Source organism: Protopterus annectens, chromosome 12.part0 (genome assembly GCF_019279795.1).
Source record: "Protopterus annectens isolate FY-2018-M chromosome 12.part0, PAN1.0, whole genome shotgun sequence".
Lineage (NCBI taxonomy): Eukaryota > Metazoa > Chordata > Ceratodontiformes > Protopteridae > Protopterus > Protopterus annectens.
In genome coordinates this window covers 950968035-950980929 of record NC_056746.1, presented here as the reverse complement: position 1 = coordinate 950980929, position 12895 = coordinate 950968035, and positions in this window count along the sequence as shown.

Sequence of the window (12895 nt, the reverse complement as noted above, 5' to 3'; positions counted from 1 at the left end):
AATCAGGTCATTGAGCTGCCAGTCTTTTTTCCCAACCACTCTAGCAAATTGGAATACATGCTGCACAAACTTGATGTTCACAGAGAGCTCAGATTTTATCTTGACAGAACTAAGGATATTAGAAAATCAGACCAACTTTTTGTATCCTTTTCAGAAGCAAGAAAAGGCAATCCAGTGGCTAAAACCACCTTATGTAAATGGTTATCTGATTGTATATCGTTTGTTTATGAAAATGCGAACATGCCATTAACACACAAACCTAAGGCTCATTCTACCAGAGCCGTCTCTACGTCTTCTGCTTTTTAAGCTAAATTGCCCCTTGACAATATTTGCGCTGCAGCCACTTGGTTTAAGCCTCATACCTTTATCACGCATTACAAAGTAGATAAGGCTTCAAGGGACAGGTCTTCCTTTGGTTCCACGGTACTGAAAAACATACTCCCATGAGCCACCCAGGGTTGAGGGTGCTAGGGACGCTACCCATCAGTGAGAATAAACGGCGAGGTTTAACAACTTCACATAAAGAAGTTATGTACTTACCATAACGTTCCATGTGAGTTGTTTATCTCACCTTTATTCTCACGTCCCTCCCTCCTTCCCCCTCCTGTCTGACTGTTGACTTAGAGGCTAGTACTATCCTGGTTATTCAATATTTCTTCTTCCCCTTTGGGAAGTGTTCTTGGTAGAAATACATACAAGAGTATGTATATGTTTGTATATATTTATATATGTATATACTGTTACTCGCAGCAAACAAGATCTGAGGTAATTCCAGCAGTGCATTGTGGGATACGGGGCTTGGTCTCGAGCTACTGGCAAACCTTGAGTTTTGCTATTGGTCGCGTCGGAGCCGAGGATCGGCTCTGAACCCATCAGTGAGAATAAAGGCGAGATAAACAACTCGCATGGAACGTTATGGTAAGTACATAACTTCTTTTTTTGTCTGACTTTCAGAACTTGTATTGTCAGAAAAACAACTTTACTGCACTTACTTTGGTATTTAGTTGTATGTTGTTTGTGTGGTTTTACAGAAGTTGATTTAAGTTCCTTTTGAATTCTGTGGTTACTGATTTTGTTTATTATTTTCTTTTATAATTTTTTGTTTGAAGCTGAATATGGATTCCTTAAATGAGTATGTCATTAATGATTTACTAAAGCACAAATGTCTTGTACAGTGTAATAAATGCTATGCACACCTAAAGGTAATACCTGATAATGCAGGTGATCTGTGCTCCTCATGTCAAATGTTGGATGATTTGCTTACCATTATTAGAAGTAAATCTAGACTTATTCATAATGATTGCACTTGTGCAATTGGCATGGTTTGGATAACTGTTGTTACATATATTAATGACTGGACTGGTGAGATAAATAATGTTAGGCAAAGAGCAAACAGAACACATTTAGGAAAAGATATGTCTATTGTCTGTAAAGATCATTCAACCCTTATGAAACAAGATGATGCTCCTGACAACTTTGGAATTCTGGATACAAATATTCAACAGTCTGAGAATTCAGAGTGTTTAGAAGGAAACAAAAAAGAAAGAAAGGAAGAAGTTCACAACAAATAACAAGGAAGAAAAAGAAACTGATAAATGTCTGTAAATTAAAGAGAATACATACTAGAAAGGACACTACTTTGTTATGTAATATATAGATTACAGGGAGTGATAACATTTTTCTATCAGAAAACCTTCAGTCTACAAATGAAGACATAATTTTTCCAAAAGTGAAGGAAGAAAAAAAGAGGCAAGGGGCAGGTGAAAAGGAAGAAATCAAACTTGAACATGGAAGGAGTGAAGAATATTACTGTAAGAAAAAAGATGAGAAAGACAGATGCTGACTACATGGCTCAAGCTTTGGATTTACAAAGCCAGCTGAGTGAGAATTGTATGCTTGCAAATTTAATACACAATGAATATAGTGGGATTAATAAGACTAATGGTGATGAAGATCATTCCTTTGTAACAACTGATAGGGCAAATATTACTGAATTAGAAGATGAAGATTCTTCAGATCTGGTCAGAAAAGATATTCTTGTAATTGGAGATTCAGTTATTAGAGGAATTTAAAATTTGCAGAGAATATAATGAACATTAAATAGTGTTATGACTGTCAGGAACAAAAATAAAAGATGCGAGGCAAGCCCTGGAACGCCTTAATGTAAGGAATTACGTATCTGTTTAAGTCGGTAAAAATGATCTCATCCACAAGGACTCTGACCGTTAGTAGGGAACTTACAGCCCTCTTAGATAGTATAGCTTCTACTGGTGTTAGCATGTATTTTTTCACAAATCACATATGGTCACCTTGAATGAAAAGATTTTTCGGGGTGTAAACACCTACATGGAAAAAATGTCTCGTTTTAAAAAATGGTGTGTAGAGCATCCAAGCCTAGTTTTGGGCACACATGTTCAGACAGGATGGTGTGCATTTGTCAAGATCAGGAAAGAGAAATTTGCAGCAAATATTTTGCAATTTTTGACAAACTCTAGGAAGGATTTTTGCCAGGTCGAAAATTTAACAGTTCACAGATAACAACATTTGATGCATCTCTGATGGTTGTTAATGCTAGGAGCATTAATAATAATGTTGTTTATTGGAAAATTTGCTACATTCCCACAAGATTGATGTTGTTATTGTTTGTGAAACATGGTTAAAAACAATTACTGGAAACCAGTTCTGTCAGGGTGTAAATGTTTTTACTGTAACAGACATTCTAACAAAAAATCAGGTGGCAGTGTTATGACAGGGATTAAAGATCGCTATGAGGCCTGTGATTATTACATGTTCAATGATAACACCAATACTATAGATTGTGTAACTGTGACAATAAAGACAACCCTGGAACATATAACTATTGGAGTCTAGAACATCAAAGTCAAGTGCTGATGACCTAGAGGAATTCATATATTTCTTGCAAGAAGCACAAGAGGGAAGAATATTGGTTGCGGACTTAAATTTACCAGAAACAGACTGGAATAATATTGATTCAAAAACATTTGTAAGGAAATTATTCACAACGTATGTTCAGGAACAACAATTGCTTCAGATTGTAAAAAAAAAAAAGTCAAGTTTTACCATCGTAGATGTGCAGTGTTCTTGGGGTTATAAAGGTTAATTTCTTGCTAGATAATTCTTCCAAACTGAAATCTAAACCAATGCACAGAAGATTAATTACAAATTATATGCAAGCAAATCAGTCACTTTGTAAAACTAACTGGAGGGATGTTTTCAGTGGAAAAACTGTAGATGGAATGTGGAAAGTTTTGAAAGAGAAATTTCTTGAATGCAAAAAGTCAAAAAATGTTTAACATCAGGATCTAGGCTTTCAATGTCAGGGGGATACATTTCCATAAGAAGAAGATACTTGATTAAGGTGAGAGACAAAAAAAAACATAAGAAATGGAAGAGAGGTTGAACTACAACTTTGGAAACTGAAATAAACAAGCTGGACAAACAAATTAAGCATAGTGTGAGACAAGATAAAGAAAAATGTGAACAACATTTATATAAAGGTGTTGAGCATAATAGTAAACCTTTTGATAGATACATAATATGTGGAAGGAGTAAAGATGCACAAATTGATATACTGTGTGTAGATTCTAAAATTTATTCTCAGACACAACATATTATAGATATATTTACAAAATTTTATGCAAAACAGTTTGGCTCCACAAAAGGGTGGTAAGTTGTCCTGGTGACATCCAGGTAACCGCAGATACTGGAATCAAATTAGATTATATTGAAAAAGAACTGTGAAAATCGGGTCTAAACAAAGCACAGGGAGGAGAGGGAATTAATAATAATGACCTGAGAACTCTTCAACAAGAAGTTACAGTACCATTATATTTATTGTTTACTAGGTTATATAAATATTGGGGGACTCCTCATGATTGGAGACATGCATTTATTAAACCTGTCTTTAAGTGAAAGGGGAGTAGGGCAATCCTAGAGTCATATAGACCCTTAAGTCTACTTTCATGTTGTTTAAAAATAATGAAGAAGGTAATATTGGATAAGTTATTGTCAGAACTGAAAACCCAACCAAGTAACACAAACTGAGAAATCACAAAGCAGGCTGGTGTTACAAGAAACAAGGATAACATTTATTCTTAAGCGCTTTCATCACAGATTACAGTTGACTTCTTCAGAAAAAACAGAGTGCCTCCATCCCACTCCTTAAATACTCATTACAAACACATTACAAACCAATTTATAAAAAACACCATAGGCAGTTAAAGGTACAGACTCCCTGTTTGCTCCACAATTGTACATGCAAGATAAAAGCAAACTAACTATAAACCATGATTCAACATGTACTTTAAACTTAGTATTTTGACAAAAAAATCATAAAGTGAACAATTGAATAAAAAATCAACAATTAGATGAAAAAATCAACAATTAGGTGAAAAAATCAACAATTAGGTAAAAAAATCAGCTTTTAACCTCAAAAACCTGGTTATTGAAACCATTTCATTCAACCCTGGAAAAATATTGGCATTGACCCTTAATTGCCATAACAGTTCTTTGTATTCAAGCGGGGAATCTATAGGACCTCCTCTCTCATCCACAGTCAGCTGTTCAAGAACTGTGAATTTAAAATTGTGACCTGGGTGGGTATTGACGTGCTTGGCCAGTGAATTTTTTAGATTAATTTTCCTAATGTCATATAAATGCTGATAAATACATGTACGAAAGGCATTTTTGGTCTTGCCTATATAAAAACAGGCACACTTCTGACAAATACCAACATATATGACATTCTTACTGCTACAGTTGTACTAATACTGAAATTTCACCCATCCATATCCGTTAAGAAAAACACTGTCACCTTCCAAAATATACTTGCAGTGAGTACACTGCTTGCATTTGGACATTCTCCCTAATGCTCCAGCCGTATTGACACCTTTCCTCCTCTCTAAGATATTTTTAACACTGGTGTCCTTTCTGTACACTACCACAGGGGCTTCCCCTACTGTCTCTCTTATGGCATTGTCGCCTGCCAAAATAAAGCAGTACTTGAAGACAATGTCCCGAATCAGTGGAAACTGAGGGGTGTAAGTTAATATAAAACCATGGTGAAAATGACCAGAAGATGAATCCCTGCTCTCCAAAGGAGCACACAATCTGGTGATGTCAATCCCTAGTAAGGGGGAAAAATGTCCGTCAAGTCTCTTCCTAGTCACTTCATCAAGAAGAGGTAACACAAATTGCTCAGGATAACCTCTTTGTACCAACATATTCAATAAAACTTCCCTTTCTGCATAAAAATCATCGATCCTGCTAGTCATGCGAGCCAACTTCACTCCCTGCTTCTTAACCAGGGAGCATTTCTGATGTACAGGATGCCTGCTCTCATAATGAAGAAAGGAGTTTGAATATGTTGGTTTTCGATATATGGTAGAATAAAATTGTGCAGAGGTATAATCCTTGCTAATCCTGATATCCAGGTAACTGATGGAATCAACATGAGTTTCCATAGTGAATTCCAGAAATGTAGTGCTAGAATTGAGGAACAAAAAAAATTCATCCAACTGGTCATGGTTACCTTTTCATAAAATCAGGATGTCATCAAGGTAACGTCCATAAAACTTATACCATGACATCCCTATAGATGGAAAAACTATGGAAAGTTTCCACTGAGTCAGGACTATGTTCGCAAAAACTGGGGCACAGGCTGCACCCATAGCCACACCTGTACTTTGTTTGAACAATTGACCCTCATAGATTACAAAACTATTCTCCAAAACAAGTTCCATCAAAGTTCATAGAGTCAAAATTTTGGTATATGAAAAATTGGTATGCTGACATAAAAAATCATAAAGCATATCCACTTTCTGTGTGAGGTATTACATTAAATAAATCCTTCACGTCTATAGTGGAAAAAAATAATGTCATTGCCAAAGTATTCCTGTTTTATTTTTTTGAGACAATCCCAGGAGTCCCTGATGATATGTGAAAAAGAACTTAAACAGTTCTCTAACTGTATGTCTAAGAACTTAGCTGTTGGGAGAGTCTTAGATCCTTTTGCATCCACAATTGGTCTTAAGGGTGGGTGCGATATATTCTTGTGGATCTTAGGGATCCCAAAAATAGTGGGAATCCTCAGGTGCTTTTGCGTACAGTAGTTGAATTCTACTTCTGAAATTTGGTTGTTCAAAAGTAAATCCATGAGGACCATATGCTCAAATTGTAAATTTTGAAGTCATGATGGTCATTTTCAATGATTTCCACTAAGCCATTTGTGCTATCAGGTGACAAACTAGTATTCAGTGCCATTTCTCCCGTCTCCCCCTCCCTCTCCCATCCCCTTGTTCATAGGTTCATAGGTAGGTACTAGGCTATCTGCCCAAGGTCATTTATAAGCCTAGCCAGAGTGTGTCAGCTTTTGCTGCCCCATTGATTAATTAACTGAGCCTCTGTCAAGCAGAGCCAATGCAATGATCCCAGGGGTATACTTTCTGTCACCCATCCACTCGTCAAGGCTTCTCTTGAAGAGTGTTAGTGAGGGGCTCTGGCTAATGTAGTTAGGAATTTTGTTCCAAAGCATGGGGAGTCTCTGTGACAGGAATCTATCCATCCAGTATGTTCTATTTATTGTTGCGGTGAGGTTTAGCTCACTAGAGCATGTGGCTCGCAGTGACTTGGATTTCTTTAGGTGGAGCATGTCCATCAATTCTGAGTTGGACATGGCTTTGTAAGTCAGGCAGAGATCACCTCTGAGTAAGCGATATGCCACTGAGTACAGCCGGAGTTTTTTCAGTCAGGCTGCACAGGACATATGTTTGAGGCCAGTAATCCTCTTGGTGAGGTGCTTTTGTGGTCTTTCAAGCTGTTGGAAGTGTCTTGTGAGGTACATCCCAAATGGGGCATTGTACTCTATGATGGGTCTGATGAGTGACGAGTAGAGGGGCAATATAACCTCTTTATTTCTAGATGCAAACCCCTTAGTAATTAGATGGGCCACATAGAAAGATTTCCTAACTACTTTGGCAATATGATTGTCAAAGGAGAGATTACTATCTACCTGGGTCCCCAGATCTCTAATTACCTCTTCTGTATTAAGGGGGCTTCTGCTATGTGGTAATTCGTGGGTGTTTTGTTTTGCCCAAATGGGATGACTATGCATTTTTTGGCATTTAGCTTGAAGCCATGACTTTGACACCAGGTCTTTTTGGAGGATGTCCGTGTCAGCCAGAGAGTCAATTATGGCTCCCAGTTTGCAGTCATCGGCGAACTTGGTTAGCCATAGTCCTCCTGTGTTTGCCTGTACTTCTGAGAAATATATGCCGAACAGTAGGGGTCCCAGAACCGAGCCTTGCGGGACACCACTTGTGACTGGTTTAGAGTCAGACCTGGAGCCCACTATTCTTATTGTGTGAGTTCTGCCTGTAAGCCAGTTGGCAACCCATCTTGTGACATAGTGGTTTATGTTCAGGCTGGTGAGTTTTTCTATAATACCCGAGTGAGGAATGGTGTCGAATGCCTTGGCGAGATCAAGGTAGGCTGTGTGAACCACCTTTCCCTCGTCTATGGCCTTGGTAACTGTCTCGAAGAAGTCAGCCAGGTTTAGTAGGCATGATCTGCCCTTAACAAAGCCGAACTGGGTCGGGTCAAGTGTTTGGAGGTTCCCAATGTCTTTGTTAATGAGTTGCATGATGATGCGCTCCATAGCCTTGCAGACCAGACTAGTCAGGCTTATGGGGCGATAGTTACCAGGGTCAGTTGTGGCTCCTCCTTTGTGGAGCAGAATAACCATTGCTGTGCGCCATTCTATGGACACGTAGCCTGTGGAGAGGCTGAGGTTGAACAGCATGTTTAGGTGGGGGGTTAGTTCGTTCTGTAGTTCGTGCAAGACGCAGCCTGGGACACCATCTGGCCCCATTGATGCTGTGTTTTTGGCATTTGAAAGGGCTGTTTTCACCTGTGCTTCTGTGATTTCCGGGAGACTACACTTTTCCCGTATTGTTGTGGGCCCTTTTGAAGGTGAGAGGGAGGTGAGTTTGCACTGAATCTATCTGCCAGTATCTTGGCAATATCAGTAGGTTCAGTATATTTTGTGCTATTTTGCACTATCTCAGAGCATATCTGCGAGTTGCCACTTAGATTTTTGACATAGCTAAAGAAGGCTTTGTGGTTATCTTTCAAGTCCTTGGCTATTTTTCTTTCAAAGTTAGTCTTGGATGATTTTATGAGGGACCTTAGTTTCTTACTGATACTGATCAGGGATGTATTTCCTTCTTGGGATTTGCTTTTTTTCTGAACTAGTTTCCTCCTTTTGTTGTATAACCTGTTTATGGCAGGGGTCCACCAGACTGATTTCCTTCTCTTAGGGGAGTGAGTCTTGGTTTTGCTAGGGATGGCACGATCCATGCATCCTTGTAGGTGCTCATAGAGTGCAATTGTAAAGGATTCTGCATCTTGGGCAGTGTTATCCTTTAGCGTGGGGGCTGTGAAACTTACCACCTCTGACTTAAGTAAGGTGAAGTTTGCTTTAGAAAAGATTTTCACTGTGGTTTCCTTGGTTGGGGGTGGTGGTGGGGTGTGGACATCCAGGGTTATTAGTTTATGGTCTGATCTAACCAGTGACGGGTTGACCTCCGGTACGGAGCACCTGTCATCCATGTTGGTGATGACCAGGTCCAATATGTTGTGGCCTCTGGTAGGGGAGTTTACCAGCTGATCCAGGGCATTTGAGTTGATAAATTCCAGGAAGCGCTGAGCCTGGGAGTTTGTACTCAAGTAGTTTTGCCAGTTAATGGTAGGGTAATTGAAATCTCCCAAGATCAGGGTGTTCGGTAGGACCTTCCTGTTTTCCAGTGTCTCTAGAAAGGTGGAGTGGTGGTCCTGGGTCATGGAGGGTGATCTGTAGCAGGCCACAATTTGCATTGCAGATTTGCCCGATGTTAGTTGCACATGGATGATCTCAGAGGTATCATGCTGCGCCACTAACCTGGAGGTGTGGGTATCCTTGATGAATATGGATACACCCTCTCCTTTTGTGTTTTGATCCGTGTTCTGTGGGCGAAATGTGTGGTATGAGTTGTAGCCCAGTAGTGCTGGAGTGCTCTCTGGAGCCTTGAACCAGGTTTCAGTTACTGTACAGATGTCGACGTTCTCCATACTTAGGAGTGCTTTGAGCGTATACATTTTGAGATTTAAACTCCTGGCGTTGAGTAGCATAACCCCCAGTTTTTTTACTTGTGCTGTTTACGGAGGTGGGTTTGAATTTTGAGCCTTGCCTAAAAAAGGCACTATGGGGGCAGCAAGAGCCTTGGCCAGTATTTGAAAGCCAAGGGGTGACAGGTGCAAGCCGTCTCTTGCGAAGGAACGTGGCTTGTCGAGCATGTCATCCCAGGCTGACAGACACTGGATCCCCTTTGAATGACACCAGAAGCTTAACCAATTGTTGAAATTGATAATTTTTTCTTTATACTGAGGTATCATTCTTGGTGAGGGCAGGATGCTACTCAGGGTCAGGGTCATACCCACCTGGGCTACATGATCAGAGAGCTCTTCCATGTCTCTTTTCATTTAGTCCAGGGAGGTACGGCTCAGGTCGTTCACACCAACATGAACAATGACAGAGTCATATTTGTACTTGTTCTGGAGTGACCTGAGTGCTTCTGTTATGTGGCGAATTCTGGCTCCCGACAGGCAGCTAACAGTAACCTTCTCCTTGTCCAGCCTAGTGAGTGGGGCGTTAGTGTGCCTGACTATTGAGTCACCTATTACTAGTGTGTTAGGTATGTTATTTCACCTTAAGGGCTGTGATTTTGTGTTTTATGTGTTGTCTGGTTTGCAACGGGAGGTGCAGGTTTTGTGGGTGTCTGCTTTGGAGCTCTCTGATGCTTTTGCAGGTTTTTATTTAGAGCCTCAGAGTATGATTTTGTGTATTCCCAGATTCACCAGCTGGACTGGAGAGTACACCTGAAGTTGCCCTTTGGTCATGCCTGAATAGTACGGTGAGCTGCTTAGTCACTTGGTTGGTGAGGGGTGGATAAAGAGCCTTGCCCTGCTGGGCAGTCAAGTGACAGGGTATATTAGTGCTTGCTATTAGGTCTGAGCAAGTGCTGGACTGTAGGATGCTTTTTGAGTGCTTAGGTTGAGAGTTAGACTAGTTTCAAGTGAAAAACTGAAGAGGAGACTTAATGGAGCTAGGAATAATTTAACCCTAGCTAACCGGTGCTGCCCGGCGCACAAAACCATGCAACGCGTTTTTTAAACTACTAACTTCTGAGCTGGAACCACTCCTCCAGGGACAGATGGCTGCTCAAAGTTCCCCTCTCTCACAGGTGAACAGAGAAACTTCCCTCTATCCAAGTAAGGTATGGGCAACTCAGAAACTTGTAACACAGCCCTGAATTCAGCACTTGCCTGAAAACCGGACTATACTAGCTTAGAAAGGCGGGAAACAAGAAATGTATTTATTTATTTTTTTGAAAAGACAAAGCAAAAACAGTCAAAAGTACACTTAAAACAGCTTTAAACGACTACAAGTGATCAGAAAAGGCTATCGCACTTTAGTGTGTAGCCTACAACAGTTAAACAATTTATTTAAACAAAAAACAACTTTTTAAAAGTGCAGGCAGTCAAATAAGTACAATATGTGAAATGTTGGTACTGTGGGGGATGAGAATATTGTTCGCCCTGGTATATCATGTTCGAAGGCCTCCTGAACTGGCGATTGTGCTGCCAAATTCTCTCTAACCTTCTCAGGGGTGGGCCTAAAGGGATGGGACCGGGGTTATTGTCATCTTGATACTCAGATTCAACCATACCCTCATCAATAAAAAACATCATTATTGTTGTTAGAGTTAGTGGTGCCATTGTTGACATGACCATTTACACTTAAGGGATAAGCTACACCACTTTCGTAATCTTTAGCATCCCTTAACAATTTCTTATTCTTCTTTTCTTTAATTTTGTCCATAATCTTATCAATATTTACAAAAATAGTATTGTATTCATTGTGCTTGTTAGAAAAATTAACATCATTCTTAATACTAACATCTAATTTGTTCACAACATCTTGTAAAACAAGACATTTTTTCTCATTGTCATTAACCAGCAATTGTAACAATGCTGTTTACCAGGAAATTGAATTTTAATGTGACTCTGGGTGACGGCAATCAGGTACACAATACTGCTGAGACATGTAGAAAAACCAGTGTAGCAAATCCCCCTTTATGTCCTTCAATTCAGCTGTTTCAAAGTATATGCTCGAATGACATCAGAGACCTCGCTAGGAAAAAAAACTTGCACCATACCACATAACCTTACTCAGAAGGAAACCTCCTTACTCAATAGGATATCAAACAACAAAACCATCCGGGTCATGAAACCGGACAAGGGAGGAGGATTAGTGGTTATGGACCAATAGAGATACTCTGACAGTATGTTAAGTCACTTATTGCGGGAAGGGTAGAGCAGGTTTCCCGGAATGAACTCAATATTGCATACAGTCATGTTGCTATGGTCCTCATGGATTTACTTTTGAACAACCAAATTTCAGAAGTAGAATTCAACTACTGTACGCAAAAGCACCCAAGGATTCCCACTATTTTCGGGATCCCTAAAATCCACAAGAATAACTCGCACCCACCCTTAGACCAATTGTGGATGCCAAAGGATCTAAGACTCACCCAATAGCTAAGTTCTTAGACATACAGTTAAAGAACTGTTTAAGTTCTTTTTCACATATCATCAGGGACTCCTGGGATTGTCTCAAAAAAATAAAACAGGAAGACCTTGGCAATGACATTATTTTTTCCACTACAGGCGTGAAGGATTTATTTAATGTAATACCTCACACAGAAGGAGTGGATATGTTTTATGATTTTTTATGTCAGCATACCAGTTTTTTACATACCAAAATTTTGACTCTAAGAACTTTGATGGAACTTGTTTTGAAGAATAGTTTTGTAATCTATGAGGGTCAATTGTGCAAACAGAGTACAGGTATGGCTATGGGTGCAGACTGTGCCCCAGTTTTTGCGAACATAGTCCTGACTCAGTGGGACTTTCCATAGTTTTTCCATGTACAGGGATATCATGGTGTAAGTTTTATGGACGTTACCTTGATGACATCCTGATTTTATGGAAAGGTAACCATGACCAGTTGGATTAATTTTTTTTTTGTTCCTCAATTCTAGCACTACATTTCTGGAATTCACTATGGAAACTCATGTCGATTCCATCAGTTACCTGGACATCTGGATTAGCAAGGATTATACCTCTGCACAATTTTATTCTACCATATATCGAAAACCAACCTATTCAAGCTCCCTTCTTCATTATGAGAGCGGGCGTCCTGTACATCAGACACGCTCCCTGGTTAAGGGGCAGGGAGTGAGGTTGGCTCACATGACTAGCAAGATCGATGATTTTTATGCAGAAAGGGAAGTCTTATTGAATATGTTGGTACAAAGAGGTTATCCTGAGCAATTTGTGTTACCTCTTCTTGATGAAGTGACTAGGAAGAGACTTGAGGGACATTTTTATCCCTTACTAGGGATTGACATCTCCAGATTGTGTGCTCCTTTGGAGAACAGGGATTCATCCTCTGGTCATTTTCACCATGGTTTTATATTAGCTTACACACCTCAGTTCCCACTGATTCGGGAAATTGTCTACAAGAACTGGTTTATTTTGGTAGGAGACAATGCCATAAGAGAGAGAGTAGGGGAAGCCCCTGTGGTAGTGTTCAGAAAGGACACCGGTGTTAAAAATATCTTAGAGAGGAGGAAAGGTGTCAATACGGCTGGAGCATTAGGGAGAATGTCCAAATGCAAGCAGTGCACTCATTGCAAGTATATTTTGGAAGGTGACAGTGTTTTTCTTAATGGATATGGATGGGTGAAATTTCGGTATAAGTACAACTGTAGCAGTA